The sequence below is a fragment of the Pelobates fuscus genome, chromosome 2, assembly GCF_036172605.1.
Source record: "Pelobates fuscus isolate aPelFus1 chromosome 2, aPelFus1.pri, whole genome shotgun sequence".
In the NCBI taxonomy this organism is placed as follows: Eukaryota; Metazoa; Chordata; class Amphibia; order Anura; family Pelobatidae; genus Pelobates; species Pelobates fuscus.
Window position 1 is genome coordinate 370,579,429 of NC_086318.1, and position 23,616 is coordinate 370,603,044.

Sequence of the window (23,616 nt, forward strand, 5' to 3'; positions counted from 1 at the left end):
GTGTTTAGCAACATCTCCCGAGTACAGGGATACCCCCCATGTATAGGTGTTTTGGGTTGTTTGGGGGCTAAAAGGCCACATTTTGCAGGTGCGCATATCAGTTTCCCAGCTCGGAATTTTGACATGTAGTCAACCTGCATGCATGTCCTATTTGGGACATTTTTGAAGCCGGCCAATGTATTTTACCCCCATCAAACCATATATTTTTGAAAAGTAGACACCCTAGGGTATTTCACATGGTGGGATTTTTACACTTTCCATGCACTAATTCTACCACCAGGCTTTGTCAAACATTGAGTTAGTAATTTTTTTTCTGTTTTTTCACACACATTGTACTTTAGGCATGAATTAACAGATCCTGTTATGTGTCACTGCCAAACAACACCCCAATATGTGTTCAGTAACATCTCCCGAGTACAGGGATACCCCCCATGTATAGGTGTTTTGGGTTGTTTGGGGGCTAAAAGGCCACATTTTGCAGGTGCGCATATCAGTTTCCCAGCTCGGAATTTTGACATGTAGTCAACCTGCATGCATGTCCTATTTGGGACATTTTTGAAGCCGGCCAATGTATTTTACCCCCATCAAACCATATATTTTTGAAAAGTAGACACCCTAGGGTATTTCACATGGTGGAATTTTTACACTTTCCATGCACTAATTCTACCACCAGGCTTTGTCAAACATTGAGTTAGTAATTTTCTTTCTGTTTTTTTCACACACATTGTACTTTAGGCATGAATTAACAGATCCTGTTATGTGTCACTGCCAAACAGCACCCCAATATGTGTTCAGCAACATCTCCCGAGTACAGGGATACCCCCCATGTATAGGTGTTTTGGGTTGTTTGGGGGCTAAAAGGCCACATTTTGCAGGTGCGCATATCAGTTTCCCAGCTCGGAATTTTGACATGTAGTCAACCTGCATGCATGTCCTATTTGGGACATTTTTGAAGCCGGCCAATGTATTTTACCCCCATCAAACCATATATTTTTGAAAAGTAGACACCCTAGGGTATTTCACATGGTGGAATTTTTACACTTTCCATGCACTAATTCTACCACCAGGCTTTGTCAAACATTGAGTTAGTAAATTTTTTTCAGTTTTTTTCACACACCTTGTACTTTAGGCATGAATTATCAGATCCTGTTATGTGTCACTACCAAACAACACCCCAATATGTGTTCAGCAAGATCTCCTGAATACAGTGATACCACCCATGCATAGGCTTGTCGGGTTCTTTGGGGGCTAAAAGGCCACGTTTGGCAGGTGCGCTTATCAGTTTCCCAACTTGGAATTTTGACATGTAATCAACCTGCGCCCATGTCCCATTTGAGCCAATGTATTTTACCCCCATCAAACCATATATTTTTGAAAAGTAGACAACCCAGGGCATTTTAAATTGTGGTATTTTAACACTTTTCATGCACTGAATTCTACCACCAGCCTTTGTCAAACTTTTGGATAGTAATCTTTTTTTGTTTCTTTGTCACACACATTGTACTTTAGGCATGAATTAACAGATCCTGTTATGTGTCACTGCCAAACACTGCCCAATATGTTCAGCAACATCTCTTGAGTACAGTGATACCCCCCATGTATATGGTTGCCGGGTTGTTTGGGGGCCAAAAGGCAACAATCAGAACTTGTACATGTCAGTTTTTCAACTTGATATATAGGTATGCTTGGTCTATCTTCAGTTTGACATATTTTTGTACCCCCCAGTTAATGTTACCATCATGCCAATATGTATAGTATATATTTTTATAAAGTAGACATCACATGTTATAGAGGATGGGGTGTTTTGACTTCTTTCCCCCAACCATTTTGCCCTCCAAAGAAAGTGTAGTGGTATTTTCTTTATTCTGGTTTTTATGCACACGTCATCTGGTTTTGGACAGCTGGTTATGTGTTACTGCCAGAAAACTTGTTAGGCCAAATGTGCAGGTAGCAAATGTACATTTAGCAGCAATCTTTAAACTGACTCCTGCAAATAGAATCTAAATGGAGATTTGGGGGAAGGAAACTGACTAACAAAAAAATGGCTGCTTTCCAAAGAAACAGAAAATAAAATAAAAATTCAGGAACACTTCTTACAACTGTTCTGTGTGGTACAGCTTGAAACATGTTCCTACACAGAGTCCTGGTTTCGAAGGACAATCAGGACAGTGAAAAGGGGTGTCTGTCCTTTTCCCGTTTTTAAAACAGACCCGGCAACGTTTCTGGGGGGTTTTTTTTCTAGCAGTTGGCGGTAACTTAAAAATAAAATGTCTGGACTCAGCTTGCACCGTTGTTGGAACTTGTCCATCTCCATAAATTGTTAAAGAAATTATTTTCAATTGAAATTGGAGAAAGGTGATTTTCCCTGGATTATTTTTTTTAAAAAGTAAAAATGAGTTGTGGGTTGCTATTTGCATCAGATATATAGCCACCTTTTTATACCATGCTTTGGTTTTTCATAAAATAAGATACGGCTGCATCAGCTGATCAGCCAAATCAACACCACCCATGTACTTATTATACGCCCTGATGCAAACCGGTTTGGACTCTACTCTGCCCCGGACAGAGACGTCGGACATGCGTTCGTCATGGATGGTGGTGAGCATGTGGACATCCTTCCTGTCCCTAAATTTTAGTGCAAGCACCTCAGCTTTCCGAAGTGCTTTACATTCGCCTTTTTTTAATTTTGCATCTATGAGAGATCGTGGAAAGTCTTTGGAATTTTTTCTGGCAGTGCCGCAGGCCAGTGTCTGTAAAGCATAAAGTGTTTTAAATAGACGGACACTACTATAAAAATTATCCACATAAAGGTGGTAACCTTTATTAAACAAGGGGTTTAGTAGGTCCCATACAAGTTTCCCACTTGTCCCCAGGGAGTCAGGACAGTCAGGAGGGTCCAGTTGACCATCTTTCCCCTCATATACACGAAAGGCAAATGTGTATCCGCTTTCGCTCTCACACAGTTTGTACAGTTTAATGCCATACCTAGAGCGCTTTGAGGGGATGTATTGTCTGAACCCTAATCTCCCTTTGTATTTCATTAGAGATTCATCTATGGATAAATTTTGTTGGGGGGTATAAACATCCGAAAATTTGTCCTGAAAATGGTCTAGCAGTGGGCGTATTTTATAAAGCCTATCGTATTGGGGGTGATCTCTAGGGTGACAGAGGGTATTGTCACTGAAATTTAAAAATCTCAGCAGTAACTCGTATCTGGCTCTAGGCATGGTTTGGGAGAATACTGGACTCGACATTATTGGGTTGGTGCTCCAGTATGAGCGAATCGATGGCTTTTTTATAATCCCCATGAGCATTGTAAGAGCCCAGAACTTTTTAAGCTCTGGGACATCTGTGGGATGCCAGTCATGCTCCCTGGCTGTATAGCTACCTGGATTGTTGTCAATAAATTGGGTAGCATACAAGTTAGTCTGGGAAGCAATCTCCTCCCAGATGGTATCCCCTAAAAATAGTTCTACATACTGCATTGGGGAGAAGCCATCCACATTAACATTAATGCCTGCGTTGGCACTAAAAGGGGGGACGTTGGGCTCGGCTAACTGTGGAGGTACCCAGTCCTCCTCCACATTTGGCATAGCAGAGGAAGCACAGCTTCTTTCTTCAGCCGGCTCACACACAGATGACATGTCGTCTTGACTAGACATGTCAGAAAACTGACCTGGGTCAAAATCTGACGCAGTGTCAGTGGCGTCAGAGTCTGACGCCAAGAAGGCATATGCCTCCTGCAAGTTATACATACGCTGCATGTTTTACACACGACTAAAACAAATTACAAACACACAAAAAAAAATTTATACTTTTTTTTTTTTTTTTTTTTAACTAAAACATACTAAACAGCAATCCCTAAACTAACTCCTGTCACAAAAATCTAATGGAGATTTGGGGGAAGGAAACTGACTGACTACGACAGACTAAGACAGACTACGACAGACTACGACAGACTAAGACGGACTAAGACAGACTAAGACAGACTAAGACAAATATTTTTAAAACAAATTTAACCCTTTAAGGGCAAAAAAAAAAAGACAGACAGTACAAATGCACTGCTGAAACAGATCTGGCAGGGAAGGGGTTAAAATGGATTTTTAATTCACTGCTGATACTTTTTACAACTCTCTGGAACACTCTGCTGCAACAAACTATCACGATCTCTGTCTCTCTCGCCTCACAAAACGCTACAGAGGAGAGAGGGGCAGAGATCACTGTCAAAGTGAGTGTTTGTAACACCCACTTTGACAGCAGCCAATTGTGAGCGATCGCGGATCGCTCACACACCGTAATTGGCTGTTACTATCTGCCTGGGATGTCTGGCAGATAGTAACATCATTGTACTGGCAAGAGCGATCTTTGATCGCTTCCTGCAGCCCGTTTTCCGCTATGACGGTTCAGGACCGTCAGCGGTCCAAACGCACGTTTTACCGCTGACGGTCCTGAACCGTCCGCGGTCCTGAAAGGGTTCACAGCTTTTTCTATAGTAAGAAAAAGCCTTTATTTGTTCCAAAAATAGAAGAGATATTTTAAAATTTTACTTTCCATATCATTTTCTGTACATTGCTTTAATTGCTTGGATGTTTCACTTCACATAGTTGTCAACTAGATTTGGGGACCTCCGAAATTTTTGTTTCGTATGAATGCATTTGTACGGAAAAAAATTGGTTTTGTCAGAAGAGAAATCTGTCCATTTTTCCATTCATTTTCGATGGAAATTCATTCATTCATTCATTAGGCGCGATTTAATTGAACCAGATGAATTTAACATAAAAATCAGTTCCCTCAATACCGAATAGCCTTAAATTAACAAAGTCAAACCATTAATTTCAAATTTCGTACATTGATCACAACATGGCATTGAACAATGTTCTATTTCCCTGATTTTACGCCACAAACTCCTGAAATAACTCCCAAACCGCCAAATGCCCAAACGCTATCAATAGCATGAAAATGTATTGGCACTATCAGTACACTCCCTAACACTCACTATACGCATTCGTATGCATTGCTTTTTGCTTAGTCTCTTGGGCTCATGAATCATCATGCTGCACTGACAGGTTGGAATTGGCAACACAATATCATTTTAGAAAGGAGCAGGAAAGTAGCCAATTAAATAGGCCTATACAAAATTGCTATTCTAAGTATATTTTTTTCTCACATGTCCTAGTATGATGTAAGATATATGGATACAAAAAGGTTCCCACTAATCTAATTTTTATACGACACAAGGATAGGGCAGATCACAGCACCTAGAGGTCCCACAAAGTAGGTGGATCCTCCAAGGGGTAACCTATACCCAAACAAAAATTGGTCATAATATTGAAGTTAGGCATTACCCCAACTTGTTATTTTCCTTACTCATTAGTTTAAGGCATACATGACAAAGCCACATGCGCTGCATGGTTTCTGGGGTACCTCTTAGTGAAATTGGTGTGACATACTGAAAAACTTTCATGAAACTAACACGGATTTGGGCCAACAAACCATTTCCTAATAAAAGAGATATATAGCTACTTAATTTTTGTTTTCCAAACGGAAATTAAATTACTATGTAAGGAAATAGGCACATGCAATATACAAATATAAAGTAACTTGAATTTCCATATAGCCACCCTTAACCTCTAATTGCAGTGTAAATACTAGATGATGTAGGTAAACCTGGGCAGTTTACTAGACTGGAATGTTTAATTACATGTAACAACTGGACTCATTTTACAATGGGAATCAAAATGGGAAAATATAATAATAGACATATTAGTCATGTAAAGCTAATAAATTACTAGTCTAAGTTCCAAACATTAGGCACTAACCAAGATTCAGTGAATTCATGGACACACCAACATTGATATATATATGTAAACCATATATAGTATTGAAATAAACTTTTACTATGCAAATGAATATTCAATATCATATAGATCTCCTGACCAGAACAAACAAAGTTGTAGAAAAATAATACATTATGTTGGAAAATTGTTACATATAATTTATATCTTTTTCTGGCTTGTTCTTGTGTTTTTCCTTTTCTTTCTCTTTGAGAGAAGGAATGTATGTCATTTTATGACTTGATTGTTGTATGTTATAGTTATACGTACAAATCAATTTAAAAAAAGATTAAAAGAGATCCTGGGAATAAAATCAAAGAAAAAGGTAACTTTTCTGTTGAAAAAAATCAGTATGTTAAGCCACGCCTACTCTGTTATTTATGCAAATGATTAAGTTCACATTTAAGAATATTTTACTCTAGAAATTGCTGTCATGTCATTTCAATTCTATTTTTTAAAAAAATTTTGATAGATATTGCAGTAATCATCTACAATGTAAATCAAGGTTTAATAAAACTGATTTTTTGGAAAATGGAATATTAAATTATGATGTCACTTTAACCTTGATGCTTGTCTATTAACCAGGCATATTATGGACATGCAAGCTCCTGTTGTAATTATAGCTCTATTGCTTATTGTTTAACAGCTTTTTCTATAGTAAGAAAAAGCCTTTATTTGTTCCAAAAATAGAATAGATATTTTAAAATTTTACTTTCCATATCTTTTTCTGTACATTGCTTTAATTGCTTGGATGTTTCAGTTCACATAGTTGTCAACTAGATTTGGGCACCTCCGAAATTTTTGTTTCGTATGAATGCATTTGTACGGAAAAAAATTGGTTTTGTCAGAAGAGAAATCTGTCCATTTTTCCATTCATTTTCGATGGAAATTCATTCATTCATTAGGCGCGATTTAATTGAACCAGATGAATTTAACATAAAAATCAGTTCCCTCAATACCGAATAGCCTTAAATTAACAAAGTCAAACCATTAATTTCAAATTTCGTACATTGATCACAACATGGCATTGAACAATGTTCTATTTCCCTGATTTTACGCCACAAACTCCTGAAATAACTCCCAAACCGCCAAATGCCCAAACGCTATCAATCGCATGAAAATGTATTGGCACTATTAGTAAACTTCCGAACACTCACTACACGCATTCGTATGCATTGCTTTTTGCTTAGTCTCTTGGGCTCATGAATAATCATGCTGCACTGACAGGTTGGAATTGGCAACACAATATCATTTTAGAAAGGAGTAGGAAAGTAGCCAATTAAATAGGCCTATACAAAATTGCTATTCTAAGTATATTTTTTTTTCTCACATGTCCTAGTATGATGTAAAATATATGGATACAAAAAGGTTCCCACTAATCTAATTTTTACACGACACAAGGATAGGGCAGATCACAGAACCTAAAGGTCCCACAAAGTAGGTGGATCCTCCAAGGGGTAACCTATACCCAAACAAAAATTGGTCATAATATTGAAGTTAGGCATTACCCCAACTTGTTATTTTCCTTACTCATTAGTTTAAGGCATACATGACAAAGCCACATGCGCTGCATGGTTTCTGGGGTACCTCTTAGTGAAATTGGTGTGACATACTGAAATACTTTCATGAAACTAACACGGATTTGGGCCAACAAACCATTTCCTAATAAAAGAGATATATAGCTATTTAATTTTTGTTTTCCAAACGGAAATTAAATTAATATGTAAGGAAATAGGCACATGCAATATACAAATATAAAGTAACTTGAATTTCCATATAGCCACCCTTAACCTCTAATTGCAGTGTAAATACTAGATGATGTAGGTAAACCTGGGCAGTTTACTAGACTGGAATGTGTAATTACATGTAACAACTGGACTCATTTTACAATGGGAATCAAAAAGGGAAAATATTGCAATAGACATATTAGTCATGTAAAGCTAATAAATTACTAGTCTAAGTTCCAAACATTAGGCACTAACCAAGATTCAGTGAATTCATGGACACACCAACATTGATATATATATGTAAACCATATATAGTATTGAAATAAACTTTTACTATGCAAATGAATATTCAATATCATATAGATCTCCTGACCAGAACAAACAAAGTTGTAGAAAAATAATACATTATGTTGGAAAATTGTTACATATAATTTATATCTTTTTCTGGCTTGTTCTTGTGTTTTTCCTTTTCTTTCTCTTTGAGAGAAGGAATGTATGTCATTTTATGACTTGATTGTTGTATGTTAAAGTTATACGTACAAATCAATTTAAAAAAAGAATAAAAGAGATCCTGGGAATAAAATCAAAGAAAAAGGTAACTTTTCTGTTGAAAAAAATCAGTATGTTAAGCCACGCCTACTCTGTTATTTATGCAAATGATTAAGTTCACATTTAAGAATATTTTACTCTAGAAATTGCTGTCATGTCATTTCAATTCTATTTTTGTAAACAAATTTGATAGATATTGCAGTAATCATCTACAATGTAAATCAAGGTTTAATAAAACTGATTTTTTGGAAAATGGAATATTAAATTATGATGTCACTTTAACCTTAATGCTTGTCTATTAACCAGGCATATTATTGACATGCAAGGTTCTGTTGTGATTATAGCTCTATTGCTTATTGTTTAACAGCTTTTTCTATAGTAAGAAAAAGCCTTTATTTGTTCCAAAATTGGAATAGATATTTTACACTTTTACTTTCCATATCATTTTCTGTACATTGCTTTAATTGCATGGATGTTTCGGTTCAAATAGTTGTCAACTAGATTTGGGCACCTCCGAAATTTTTGTTTCGTATGAATGCATTTGTACGGAAAAAAATTGGTTTTGTCAGAAGAGAAATCTGTCAATTTTTCCATTCATTTTCGATGGAAATTCATTCATTCATTAGGCGCGATTTAATTGAACCAGATGAATTTAACATAAAAATCAGTTCCCTCAATACCGAATAGCCTTAAATTAACAAAGTCAAACCATTAATTTCAAATTTCGTACATTGATCACAACATGGCATTGAACAATGTTATATTTCCCTGATTTTACGCCACAAACTCCTGAAATAACTCCCAAACCGCCAAATGCCCAAACGCTATCAATAGCATGAAAATGTATTGGCACTATTAGTAAACTCCCGAACACTCACTATACGCATTCGTATGCATTGCTTTTTGCTTAGTCTCTTGGGCTCATGAATCATCATGCTGCACTGACAGGTTGGAATTGGCAACACAATATCATTTTAGAAAGGAGTAGGAAAGTAGCCAATTAAATAGGCCTATACAAAATTGCTATTCTAAGTATATTTTTTTTCTCACATGTCCTAGTATGATGTAAGATATATGGATGCAAAAAGGTTCCCACTAATCAAATTTTTATACGACACAAGGATAGGGCAGATCACAGCACCTAGAGGTCCCACAAAGTAGGTGGATCCTCCAAGGGGTAACCTATACCCAAACAAAAATTGGTCATAATATTGAAGTTAGGCATTACCCCAACTTGTTATTTTCCTTACTCATTAGTTTAAGGCATACATGACAAAGCCACATGCGCTGCATGGTTTCTGGGGTACCTCTTAGTGAAATTGGTGTGACATACTGAAATACTTTCATGAAACTAACACGGATTTGGGCCAACAAACCATTTCCTAATAAAAGAGATATATAGCTATTTAATTTTTGTTTTCCAAACGGAAATTAAATTAATATGTAAGGAAATAAGCACATGCAATATACAAATATAAAGTAACTTGAATTTCCATATAGCCACCCTTAACCTCGAATTGCAGTGTAAATACTAGATGATGTAGGTAAACCTGGGCAGTTTACTAGACTGGAATGTGTAATTACATGTAACAACTGGACTCATTTTACAATGGGAATCAAAAAGGGAAAATATAATAATAGACATATTAGTCATGTAAAGCTAATAAATTACTAGTCTAAGTTCCAAACATTAGGCACTAACCAAGATTCAGTGAATTCATGGACACACCAACATTGATATATATATGTAAACCATATATAGTATTGAAATAAACTTTTACTATGCAAATGAATATTCAATATCATATAGATCTCCTGACCAGAACAAACAAAGTTGTAGAAAAATAATACATTATGTTGGAAAATTGTTACATATAATTTATATCTTTTTCTGGCTTGTTCTTGTGTTTTTCCTTTTCTTTCTCTTTGAGAGAAGGAATGTATGTCATTTTATGACTTGATTGTTGTATGTTATAGTTATACGTACAAATCAATTTAAAAAAAGAATAAAAGAGATCCTGGGAATAAAATCAAAGAAAAAGGTAACTTTTCTGTTGAAAAAAATCAGTATGTTAAGCCACGCCTACTCTGTTATTTATGCAAATGATTAAGTTCACATTTAAGAATATTTTACTCTAGAAATTGCTGTCATGTCATTTCAATTCTATTTTTGTAAAAAATTTTGATAGATATTGCAGTAATCACCTAACATGTAAATCAAGGGTTAATAAAACTGATTTTTTGGAAAATGGAATATTAAATTATGATGTCACTTTAACCTTAATGCTTGTCTATTAACCAGGCATATTATGGACATGCAAGCTCCTGTTATGATTATAACTCTATTGCTTATTGTTTAACAGCTTTTTCTATAGTAAGAAAAAGCCTTTATTTGTTCCAAAAATAGAATAGATATTTTAAAATTGTACTTTCCATATCATTTTCTGTACATTGCTTTAATTGCTTGGATGTTTCAGTTCACATAGTTGTCAACTAGATTTGGGCACCTCCGAAATTTTTGTTTCGTATGAATGCATTTGTACGGAAATAATTTGGTTTTGTCAGAAGAGAAATCGGTCCATTTTTCCATTCATTTTCGATGGAAATTCATTCATTCATTAGGCGCGATTTAATTGAACCAGATGAATTTAACATAAAAATCAGTTCCCTCAATACCGAATAGCCTTAAATTAACAAAGTCAAACCATTAATTTCAAATTTCGTACATTGATCACAACATGGCATTGAACAATGTTCTATTTCCCTGATTTTACGCCACAAACTCCTGAAATAACTCCCAAACCGCCAAATGCCCAAACGCTATCAATAGCATGAAAATGTATTGGCACTATTAGTAAACTCCCGAACACTCACTATACGCATTCGTATGCATTGCTTTTTGCTTAGTCTCTTGGGCTCATGAATCATCATGCTGCACTGACAGGTTGGAATTGGCAACACAATATCATTTTAGAAAGGAGCAGGAAAGTAGCCTATTAAATAGGCCTATACAAAATTGGTATTCTAAGTATATTTTTTTTCTCACATGTCCTAGTATTATGTAAGATATATGGATACAAAAAGGTTCCCACTAATCTAATTTTTATACGACACAAGGATAGGGCAGATCACAGCACCTAGAGATCCCACAAAGTAGGTGAATCCTCCAAGGGGTAACCTATACCCAAACAAAAATTGGTCATAATATTGAAGTTAGGCATTACCCCAACTTGTTATTTTCCTTACTCATTAGTTTAAGGCATACATGACAAAGCCACATGCGCTGCATGGTTTCTGGGCTACCTCTTAGTGAAATTGGTGTGACATACTGAAAAACTTTCATGAAACTAACACGGATTTGGGCCAACAAACCATTTCCTAATAAAAGAGATATATAGCTATTTAATTTTTGTTTTCCAAACGGAAATTAAATTAATATGTAAGGAAATAAGCACATGCAATATACAAATATAAAGTAACTTGAATTTCCATATAGCCACCCTTAACCTCTAATTGCAGTGTAAATACTAGACGATGTAGGTAAACCTGGGCAGTTTACTAGACTGGAATGTGTAATTACATGTAACAACTGGACTCATTTTACAATGGTAATCAAAAAGGGAAAATATTGTAATAGACATATTAGTCATGTAAAGCTAATAAATTACTAGTCTAAGTTCCAAACATTAGGCACTAACCAAGATTCAGTGAATTCATGGACACACCAACATTGATATATATATATATGTAAACCATATATAGTATTGAAATAAACTTTTACTATGCAAATGAATATTCACTATCATATAGATCTCCTGACCAGAACAAACAAAGTTGTAGAAAAATAATACATTATGTTGGAAAATTGTTACATATAATTTATATCTTTTTCTGGCTTGTTCTTGTGTTTTTCCTTTTCTTTCTCTTTGAGAGAAGGAATGTATGTCATTTTATGACTTGATTGTTGTATGTTATAGTTGTACGTACAAATCAATTTAAAAAAAGAATAAAAGAGATCCTGGGAATAAAATCAAAGAAAAAGGTAACTTTTCTGTTGAAAAAAATCAGTAAGTTAAGCCACGCCTACTCTGTTATTTATGCAAATGATTAAGTTCACATTTAAGAATATTTTACTCTAGAAATTGCTGTCATGTCATTTCAATTCTATTTTTGTAAAAAATTTTGATAGATATTGCAGTAATCACCTAACATGTAAATCAAGGTTTAATAAAACTGATTTTTTGGAAAATGGAATATTAAATTATGATGTCACCTTAACCTTAATGCTTGTCTATTAACCAGGCATATTATGGACATGCAAGCTCCTGTTGTGATTATAGCTCTATTGCTTATTGTTTAACAGCTTTTTCTATAGTAAGAAAAAGCCTTTATTTGTTCCAAAAATAGAATAGATATTTTAAAATTTTACTTTCCATATCATTTTCTGTACATTGCTTTAATTGCTTGGATGTTTCAGTTCATGCTGCACTGACAGGTTGGAATTGGCAACACAATATCATTTTAGAAAGGAGTAGGAAAGTAGCCAATTAAATAGGCCTATACAAAATTGCTATTCTAATTATATATTTTTTTCTCACATGTCCTAGTTAGTATGATGTAAGATATATGGATACAAAAAGGTTCCCACAAATCAAATTTTTACACGACACAAGGATAGGGCAGATCACAGCACCTTGAGGTCCCACAAAGTACGTGAATCCTCCAAGGGGTAACCTATACCCAAACAAAAATTGGTCATAATATTGAAGTTAGGCATTACCCCAACTTGTTATTTTCCTTACTCATTAGTTTAAGGCATACATGACAAAGCCACATGCGCTGCATGGTTTCTGGGGTACCTCTTAGTGAAATTGGTGTGACATACTGAAAAACTTTCATGAAACTAACACGGATTTGGGCCAACAAACCATTTCCTAATAAAAGAGATATATAGCTATTTAATTTTTGTTTTCCAAACGGAAATTAAATTAATATGTAAGGAAATAGGCACATGCAATATACAAATATAAAGTAACTTGAATTTCCATATAGCCACCCTTAACCTCTAATTGCAGTGTAAATACTAGATGATGTAGGTAAACCTGGGCAGTTTACTAGACTGGAATGTGTAATTACATGTAACAACTGGACTCATTTTACAATGGGAATCAAAAAGGGAAAATATAATAATAGACATATTAGTCATGTAAAGCTAATAAATTACTAGTCTAAGTTCCAAACATTAGGCACTAACCAAGATTCAGTGAATTCATGGACACGCCAACATTGATATATATATGTAAACCATATATAGTATTGAAATAAACTTTTACTATGCAAATGAATATTCAATATCATATAGATCTCCTGACCAGAACATACAAAGTTGTAGAAAAATAATACATTATGTTGGAAAATTGTTACATATAATTTATATATTTTTCTGGCTTGTTCTTGTATTTTTCCTTTTCTTTCTCTTTGAGAGAAGGAATGTATGTCATTTTATGACTTGATTGTTGTATGTTATAGTTATACGTACAAATCAATTTAAAAAAAGAATAAAAGAGATCCTGAGAATAAAATCAAAGAAAAAGGTAACTTTTCTGTTGAAAAAAATCAGTATGTTAAGCCACGCCTACTCTGTTATTTATGCAAATGATTAAGTTCACATTTAAGAATATTTTACTCTAGAAATTGCTGTCATGTCATTTCAATTCTATTATTGTAAAAAAAATTTGATAGATATTGCAGTAATCATCTACAATGTAAATCAAGGTTTAATAAAACTGATTTTTTGGAAAATTGAATATTAAATTATGATGTCACTTTAACCTTAATGCTATTCTATTAACCAGGCATATTATTGACATGCAAGGTCCTGTTGTGATTATAGCTCTATTGCTTATTGTTTAACAGCTTTTTCAATAGTAAGAAAAAGCCTTTATTTGTTCCAAAAATAGAATAGATATTTTAAAATTTTACTTTCCATATCATTTTCTGTACATTGCTTTAATTGCTTGGATGTTTCAGTTCATGCTGCACTGACAGGTTGGAATTGGCAACACAATATCATTTTAGAAAGGAGTAGGAAAGTAGCCAATTAAATAGGCCTATACAAAATTGCTATTCTAATTATATTTTTTTTCTCACATGTCCTAGTTAGTATGATGTAAGATATATGGATACAAAAAGGTTCCCACTAATCAAATTTTTATACGACACAAGGATAGGGCAGATCACAGCACCTAGAGGTCCCACAAAGTACGTGAATCCTCCAAGGGGTAACCTATACCCAAACAAAAATTGGTCATAATATTGAAGTTAGGCATTACCCCAACTTGTTATTTTCCTTACTCATTAGTTTAAGGCATACATGACAAAGCCACATGCGCTGCATGGTTTCTGGGGTACCTCTTAGTGAAATTGGTGTGACATACTGAAATACTTTCATGAAACTAACACGGATTTGGGCCAACAAACCATTTCCTAATAAAAGAGATATATAGCTATTTAATTTTTGTTTTCCAAACGGAAATTAAATTAATATGTAAGGAAATAAGCACATGCAATATACAAATATAAAGTAACTTGAATTTCCATATAGCCACCCTTAACCTCTAATTGCAGTGTAAATACTAGATGATGTAGGTAAACCTGGGCAGTTTACTAGTCTGGAATGTGTAATTACATGTAACAACTGGACTCATTTTACAATGGGAATCAAAAAGGGAAAATATTGTAAGAGACATATTAGTCATGTAAAGCTAATAAATTACTAGTCTAAGTTCCAAACATTAGGCACTAACCAAGATTCAGTGAATTCATGGACACACCAACATTGATATATATATATGTAAACCATATGTAGTATTGAAATTAACTTTTACTATGCAAATGAATATTCACTATCATATAGATCTCCTGACCAGAACAAACAAAGTTGTAGAAAAATAATACATTATGTTGGAAAATTGTTACATATAATTTATATCTTTTTCTGGCTTGTTCTTGTGTTTTTCCTTTTCTTTCTCTTTGAGAGAAGGAATGTATGTCATTTTATGACTTGATTGTTGTATGTTATAGTTATACGTACAAATCAATTTACAAAAAGAATAAAAGAGATCCTGGGAATAAAATCAAAGAAAAAGGTAACTTTTCTGTTGAAAAAAATCAGTATGTTAAGCCACGCCTACTCTGTTATTTATGCAAATGATTAAGTTCACATTTAAGAATATTTTACTCTAGAAATTGCTGTCATGTCATTTCAATTCTATTTTTGTAAACAAATTTGATAGATATTGCAGTAATCATCTACAATGTAAATCAAGGTTTAATAAAACTGATTTTTTGGAAAATGGAATATTAAATTATGATGTCACTTTAACCTTAATGTTTGTCTATTAACCAGGCATATTATTGACATGCAAGGTTCTGTTGTGATTATAGCTCTATTGCTTATTGTTTAACAGCTTTTTCTATAGTAAGAAAAAGCCTTTATTTGTTCCAAAAATAGAATAGATATTTTACAATTTTAATTTCCATATCATTTTCTGTGAATTGCTTTAATTGCATGGATGTTTCGGTTCAAATAGTTGTCAACTAGATTTGGGCACCTCCGAAATTTTTGTTTCGTATGAATGCATTTGTACAGAAAAAAATTGGTTTTGTCAGAAGAGAAATCTGTCCATTTTTCCATTCATTTTCGATGGAAATTCATTCATTCATTAGGCGCGATTTAATTGAACCAGATGAATTTAACATAAAAATCAGTTCCCTCAATACCGAATAGCCTTAAATTAACAAAGTCAAACCATTAATTTCAAATTTCGTACATTGATCACAACATGGCATTGAACAATGTTCTATTTCCCTGATTTTACGCCACAAACTCCTGAAATAACTCCCAAATGCCCAAACGCTATCAATAGCATGAAAATGTATTGGCACTATTAGTAAACTCCCAAACACTCACTATACGCATTCGTATGCATTGCTTTTTGCTTAGTCTCTTGGGCTCATGAATCATCATGCTGCACTGACAGGTTGGAATTGGCAACACAATATCATTTTAGAAAGGAGCAGGAAAGTAGCCAATTAAATAGGCCTATACAAAATTGCTATTCTAAGTATATTTTTTTTCTCACATGTCCTAGTATGATGTAAAATATATGGATACAAAAATGTTCCCACTAATCTAATTTTTACACGACACAAGGATAGGGCAGATCACAGCACCTAGAGGTCCCACAAAGTAGGTGGATCCTCCAATGGGTAACCTATACCCAAACAAAAATTGGTCATAATATTGAAGTTAGGCATTACCCCAACTTGTTATTTTCCTTACTCATTAGTTTAAGGCATACATGACAAAGCCACATGCGCTGCATGGTTTCTGGGGTACCTCTTAGTGAAATTGGTGTGACATACTGAAATACTTTCATGAAACTAACACGGATTTGGGCCAACAAACCATTTCCTAATAAAAGAGATATATAGCTATTTAATTTTTGTTTTCCAAACGGAAATTAAATTAATATGTAAGGAAATAAGCACATGCAATATACAAATATAAAGTAACTTGAATTTCCATATAGCCACCCTTAACCTCTAATTGCAGTGTAAATACTAGATGATGTAGGTAAACCTGGGCAGTTTACTAGACTGGAATGTGTAATTACATGTAACAACTGGACTCATTTTACAATGGGAATCAAAAAGGGAAAATATTGTAATAGACATATTAGTCATGTAAAGCTAATAAATTACTAGTCTAAGTTCCAAACATTAGGCACTAACCAAGATTCAGTGAATTCATGGACACACCAACATTGATATATATATATGTAAACCATATATAGTATTGAAATAAACTTTTACTATGCAAATGAATATTCACTATCATATAGATCTCCTGACCAGAACAAACAAAGTTGTAGAAAAATAATACATTATGTTGGAAAATTGTTACATATAATTTATATCTTTTTCTGGCTTGTTCTTGTGTTTTTCCTTTTCTTTCTCTTTGAGAGAAGGAATGTATGTCATTTTATGACTTGATTGTTGTATGTTATAGTTATACGTACAAATCAATTTAAAAAAAGAATAAAAGAGATCCTGGGAATAAAATCAAAGAAAAAGGTAACTTTTCTGTTGAAAAAAATCAGTATGTTAAGCCACGCCTACTCTGTTATTTATGCAAATGATTAAGTTCACATTTAAGAATATTTTACTCTAGAAATTGCTGTCATGTCATTTCAATTCTATTTTTGTAAAAAATTTTGATAAATATTGCAGTAATCATCTAACATGTAAATCAAGGTTTAATAAAACTGATTTTTTGGAAAATGGAATATTAAATTATGATGTCACTTTAACCTTAATGCTTGTCTATTAACCAGGCATATTATGGACATGCAAGCTCCTGTTGTGATTATAGCTCTATTGCTTATTGTTTAACAGCTTTTTCTATTGTAAGAAAAAGCCTTTATTTGTTCCAAAAATAGAAGAGATATTTTACAATTTTACTTTCCATATCATTTTCTGTACATTGCTTTAATTGCATGGATGTTTTGGTTCAAATAGTTGTCAACTAGATTTGGGCACCTCCGAAATTTTTGTTTCGTATGAATGCATTTGTACGGAAAAAAATTGGTTTTGTCAGAAGAGAAATCTGTCCATTTTTCCATTCATTTTCGATGGAAATTCATTCATTCATTAGGCGCGATTTAATTGAACCAGATGAATATAACATAAAAATCAGTTCCCTCAATACCGAATAGCCTTAAATTAACAAAGTCAAACCATTAATTTCAAATTTCGTACATTGATCACAACATGGCATTGAACAATGTTCTATTTCCCTGATTTTACGCCACAAACTCCTGAAATAACTCCCAAACCGCCAAATGCCCAAACGCTATCAATAGCATCAAAATGTATTGGCACTATTAGTAAACTCCCGAACACTCACTATACGCATTCGTATGCATTACTTTTTGCTTAGTCTCTTGGGCTCATGAACCATCATGCTGCACTGACAGGTTGGAATTGGCAACACAATATCATTTTAGAAAGGAGTAGGAAAGTAGCCAATTAAATAGGCCTATACAAAATTGCTATTCTAAGTATATTTTTATTTCTCACATGTCCTAGTATGATGTAAAATATATGGATACAAAAAGGTTCCCACTAATCTAATTTTTACACGACACAAGAATAGAGCAGATCACAGCACCTAAAGGTCCCACAAAGTAGGTGGATCCTCCAAGGAGTAACCTATACCCAAACAAAAATTGGTCATAATATTGAAGTTAGGCATTACCCCAACTTGTTATTTTCCTTACTCATTAGTTTAAGGCATACATGACAAAGCCACATGCGCTGCATGGTTTCTGGGGTACCTCTTAGTGAAATTGATGTGACATACTGAAATACTTTCATGAAACTAACACGGATTTGGGCCAACAAACCATTTCCTAATAAAAGAGATATATAGCTATTTAATTTTTGTTTTCCAAACGGAAATTAAATTAATATGTAAGGAAATAGGCACATGCAATATACAAATATAAAGTAACTTGAATTTCCATATAGCCACCCTTAACCTCTAATTGCAGTGTAAATACTAGATGATGTAGGTAGACCTGGGCAGTTTACTAGACTGGAATGTGTAATTACATGTAACAACTGGACTCATTTTACAATGGGAATCAAAAAGGGAAAATATTGTAATAGACATATTAGTCATGTAAAGCTAATAAATTACTAGTCTAAGTTCCAAACATTAGGCACTAACCAAGATTCAGTGAATTCATGGACATACCAACATTGATATATATATGTAAACCATATATAGTATTGAAATAAACTTTTACTATGCAAATGAATATTCACTATCATATAGATCTCCTGACCAGAACAAACAAAGTTGTAGAAAAATAATACATTATGTTGGAAAATTGTTACATATAATTTATATCTTTTTCTGGCTTGTTCTTGTGTTTTTCCTTTTCTTTCTCTTTGAGAGAAGGAATGTATGTCATTTTATGACTTGATTGTTGTATGTTAAAGTTATACGTACAAATCAATTTAAAAAAAGAATAAAAGAGATCCTGGGAATAAAATCAAAGAAAAAGGTAACTTTTCTGTTGAAAAAAATCAGTATGTTAAGCCACGCCTACTCTGTTATTTATGCAAATGATTAAGTTCACATTTAAGAATATTTTACTCTAGAAATTGCTGTCATGTCATTTCAATTCTATTTTTGTAAACAAATTTGATAGATATTGCAGTAATCATCTACAATGTAAATCAAGGTTTAATAAAACTGATTTTTTGGAAAATGGAATATTAAATTATGATGTCACTTTAACCTTAATGTTTGTCTATTAACTAGGCATATTATTGACATGCAAGGTTCTGTTGTGATTATAGCTCTATTGCTTATTGTTTAACAGCTTTTTCTATAGTAAGAAAAAGCCTTTATTTGTTCCAAAAATAGAATAGATATTTTACAATTTTAATTTCCATATCATTTTCTGTGAATTGCTTTAATTGCATGGATGTTTCGGTTCAAATAGTTGTCAACTAGATTTGGGCACCTCCGAAATTTTTGTTTCGTATGAATGCATTTGTACAGAAAAAAATTGGTTTTGTCAGAAGAGAAATCTGTCCATTTTTCCATTCATTTTCGATGGAAATTCATTCATTCATTAGGCGCGATTTAATTGAACCAGATGAATTTAACATAAAAATCAGTTCCCTCAATACCGAATAGCCTTAAATTAACAAAGTCAAACCATTAATTTCAAATTTCGTACATTGATCACAACATGGCATTGAACAATGTTCTATTTCCCTGATTTTACGCCACAAACTCCTGAAATAACTCCCAAATGCCCAAACGCTATCAATAGCATGAAAATGTATTGGCACTATTAGTAAACTCCCAAACACTCACTATACGCATTCGTATGCATTGCTTTTTGCTTAGTCTCTTGGGCTCATGAATCATCATGCTGCACTGACAGGTTGGAATTGGCAACACAATATCATTTTAGAAAGGAGCAGGAAAGTAGCCAATTAAATAGGCCTATACAAAATTGCTATTCTAAGTATATTTTTTTTCTCACATGTCCTAGTATGATGTAAAATATATGGATACAAAAATGTTCCCACTAATCTAATTTTTACACGACACAAGGATAGGGCAGATCACAGCACCTAGAGGTCCCACAAAGTAGGTGGATCCTCCAATGGGTAACCTATACCCAAACAAAAATTGGTCATAATATTGAAGTTAGGCATTACCCCAACTTGTTATTTTCCTTACTCATTAGTTTAAGGCATACATGACAAAGCCACATGCGCTGCATGGTTTCTGGGGTACCTCTTAGTGAAATTGGTGTGACATACTGAAATACTTTCATGAAACTAACACGGATTTGGGCCAACAAACCATTTCCTAATAAAAGAGATATATAGCTATTTAATTTTTGTTTTCCAAACGGAAATTAAATTAATATGTAAGGAAATAAGCACATGCAATATACAAATATAAAGTAACTTGAATTTCCATATAGCCACCCTTAACCTCTAATTGCAGTGTAAATACTAGATGATGTAGGTAAACCTGGGCAGTTTACTAGACTGGAATGTGTAATTACATGTAACAACTGGACTCATTTTACAATGGGAATCAAAAAGGGAAAATATTGTAATAGACATATTAGTCATGTAAAGCTAATAAATTACTAGTCTAAGTTCCAAACATTAGGCACTAACCAAGATTCAGTGAATTCATGGACACACCAACATTGATATATATATATGTAAACCATATATAGTATTGAAATAAACTTTTACTATGCAAATGAATATTCACTATCATATAGATCTCCTGACCAGAACAAACAAAGTTGTAGAAAAATAATACATTATGTTGGAAAATTGTTACATATAATTTATATCTTTTTCTGGCTTGTTCTTGTGTTTTTCCTTTTCTTTCTCTTTGAGAGAAGGAATGTATGTCATTTTATGACTTGATTGTTGTATGTTATAGTTATACGTACAAATCAATTTAAAAAAAGAATAAAAGAGATCCTGGGAATAAAATCAAAGAAAAAGGTAACTTTTCTGTTGAAAAAAATCAGTATGTTAAGCCACGCCTACTCTGTTATTTATGCAAATGATTAAGTTCACATTTAAGAATATTTTACTCTAGAAATTGCTGTCATGTCATTTCAATTCTATTTTTGTAAAAAATTTTGATAAATATTGCAGTAATCATCTAACATGTAAATCAAGGTTTAATAAAACTGATTTTTTGGAAAATGGAATATTAAATTATGATGTCACTTTAACCTTAATGCTTGTCTATTAACCAGGCATATTATGGACATGCAAGCTCCTGTTGTGATTATAGCTCTATTGCTTATTGTTTAACAGCTTTTTCTATTGTAAGAAAAAGCCTTTATTTGTTCCAAAAATAGAAGAGATATTTTACAATTTTACTTTCCATATCATTTTCTGTACATTGCTTTAATTGCATGGATGTTTTGGTTCAAATAGTTGTCAACTAGATTTGGGCACCTCCAAAATTTTTGTTTCGTATGAATGCATTTGTACGGAAAAAAATTGGTTTTGTCAGAAGAGAAATCTGTCCATTTTTCCATTCATTTTCGATGGAAATTCATTCATTCATTAGGCGCGATTTAATTGAACCAGATGAATATAACATAAAAATCAGTTCCCTCAATACCGAATAGCCTTAAATTAACAAAGTCAAACCATTAATTTCAAATTTCGTACATTGATCACAACATGGCATTGAACAATGTTCTATTTCCCTGATTTTACGCCACAAACTCCTGAAATAACTCCCAAACCGCCAAATGCCCAAACGCTATCAATAGCATCAAAATGTATTGGCACTATTAGTAAACTCCCGAACACTCACTATACGCATTCGTATGCATTACTTTTTGCTTAGTCTCTTGGGCTCATGAACCATCATGCTGCACTGACAGGTTGGAATTGGCAACACAATATCATTTTAGAAAGGAGTAGGAAAGTAGCCAATTAAATAGGCCTATACAAAATTGCTATTCTAAGTATATTTTTATTTCTCACATGTCCTAGTATGATGTAAAATATATGGATACAAAAAGGTTCCCACTAATCTAATTTTTACACGACACAAGGATAGAGCAGATCACAGCACCTAAAGGTCCCACAAAGTAGGTGGATCCTCCAAGGAGTAACCTATACCCAAACAAAAATTGGTCATAATATTGAAGTTAGGCATTACCCCAACTTGTTATTTTCCTTACTCATTAGTTTAAGGCATACATGACAAAGCCACATGCGCTGCATGGTTTCGGGGGTACCTCTTAGTGAAATTGGTGTGACATACTGAAATACTTTCATGAAACTAACACGGATTTGGGCCAACAAACCATTTCCTAATAAAAGAGATATATAGCTATTTAATTTTTGTTTTCCAAACGGAAATTAAATTAATATGTAAGGAAATAGGCACATGCAATATACAAATATAAAGTAACTTGAATTTCCATATAGCCACCCTTAACCTCTAATTGCAGTGTAAATACTAGATGATGTAGGTAGACCTGGGCAGTTTACTAGACTGGAATGTGTAATTACATGTAACAACTGGACTCATTTTACAATGGGAATCAAAAAGGGAAAATATTGTAATAGACATATTAGTCATGTAAAGCTAATAAATTACTAGTCTAAGTTCCAAACATTAGGCACTAACCAAGATTCAGTGAATTCATGGACATACCAACATTGATATATATATGTAAACCATATATAGTATTGAAATAAACTTTTACTATGCAAATGAATATTCACTATCATATAGATCTCCTGACCAGAACAAACAAAGTTGTAGAAAAATAATACATTATGTTGGAAAATTGTTACATATAATTTATATCTTTTTCTGGCTTGTTCTTGTGTTTTTCCTTTTCTTTCTCTTTGAGAGAAGGAATGTATGTCATTTTATGACTTGATTGTTGTATGTTAAAGTTATACGTACAAATCAATTTAAAAAAAGAATAAAAGAGATCCTGGGAATAAAATCAAAGAAAAAGGTAACTTTTCTGTTGAAAAAAATCAGTATGTTAAGCCACGCCTACTCTGTTATTTATGCAAATGATTAAGTTCACATTTAAGAATATTTTACTCTAGAAATTGCTGTCATGTCATTTCAATTCTATTTTTGTAAACAAATTTGATAGATATTGCAGTAATCATCTACAATGTAAATCAAGGTTTAATAAAACTGATTTTTTGGAAAATGGAATATTAAATTATGATGTCACTTTAACCTTAATGCTTGTCTATTAACCAGGCATATTATTGACATGCAAGGTTCTGTTGTGATTATAGCTCTATTGCTTATTGTTTAACAGCTTTTTCTATAGTAAGAAAAAGCCTTTATTTGTTCCAAAAATAGAATAGATATTTTACAATTT

At 33.3% G+C, this 23,616-nt stretch overlaps 10 non-coding genes across 10 annotated transcripts; all 10 read right to left on the reverse strand.

Annotated features, from left to right (window-relative positions):
* Nucleotides 1-5,241: 5,241 nt before the first annotated feature.
* On the reverse strand, nt 5,242-5,384 carry LOC134591622 (U12 minor spliceosomal RNA). The gene has a single exon (XR_010088369.1). It is a non-coding gene; the product is annotated as a U12 minor spliceosomal RNA (small nuclear RNA).
* Nucleotides 5,385-7,238: 1,854 nt separating this feature from the next.
* LOC134591666 (U12 minor spliceosomal RNA) lies at nt 7,239-7,381 on the reverse strand. Its single transcript, XR_010088407.1, has one exon. It is a non-coding gene; the product is annotated as a U12 minor spliceosomal RNA (small nuclear RNA).
* A 1,853-nt stretch (nt 7,382-9,234) lies between these two features.
* On the reverse strand, nt 9,235-9,377 carry LOC134591623 (U12 minor spliceosomal RNA). Its single transcript, XR_010088370.1, has one exon. It is a non-coding gene; the product is annotated as a U12 minor spliceosomal RNA (small nuclear RNA).
* A 1,853-nt stretch (nt 9,378-11,230) lies between these two features.
* LOC134591669 (U12 minor spliceosomal RNA) lies at nt 11,231-11,373 on the reverse strand. Its single transcript, XR_010088410.1, has one exon. It is a non-coding gene; the product is annotated as a U12 minor spliceosomal RNA (small nuclear RNA).
* Nucleotides 11,374-12,786: 1,413 nt separating this feature from the next.
* LOC134591792 (U12 minor spliceosomal RNA) lies at nt 12,787-12,929 on the reverse strand. The gene has a single exon (XR_010088515.1). It is a non-coding gene; the product is annotated as a U12 minor spliceosomal RNA (small nuclear RNA).
* A 1,409-nt stretch (nt 12,930-14,338) lies between these two features.
* Nucleotides 14,339-14,481, reverse strand: LOC134591686 (U12 minor spliceosomal RNA). The gene has a single exon (XR_010088424.1). It is a non-coding gene; the product is annotated as a U12 minor spliceosomal RNA (small nuclear RNA).
* A 1,847-nt stretch (nt 14,482-16,328) lies between these two features.
* LOC134591728 (U12 minor spliceosomal RNA) lies at nt 16,329-16,471 on the reverse strand. The gene has a single exon (XR_010088459.1). It is a non-coding gene; the product is annotated as a U12 minor spliceosomal RNA (small nuclear RNA).
* Nucleotides 16,472-18,327: 1,856 nt separating this feature from the next.
* Nucleotides 18,328-18,470, reverse strand: LOC134591761 (U12 minor spliceosomal RNA). Its single transcript, XR_010088488.1, has one exon. It is a non-coding gene; the product is annotated as a U12 minor spliceosomal RNA (small nuclear RNA).
* A 1,845-nt stretch (nt 18,471-20,315) lies between these two features.
* On the reverse strand, nt 20,316-20,458 carry LOC134591729 (U12 minor spliceosomal RNA). The gene has a single exon (XR_010088460.1). It is a non-coding gene; the product is annotated as a U12 minor spliceosomal RNA (small nuclear RNA).
* Nucleotides 20,459-22,314: 1,856 nt separating this feature from the next.
* Nucleotides 22,315-22,457, reverse strand: LOC134591762 (U12 minor spliceosomal RNA). Its single transcript, XR_010088489.1, has one exon. It is a non-coding gene; the product is annotated as a U12 minor spliceosomal RNA (small nuclear RNA).
* Nucleotides 22,458-23,616: the final 1,159 nt, after the last annotated feature.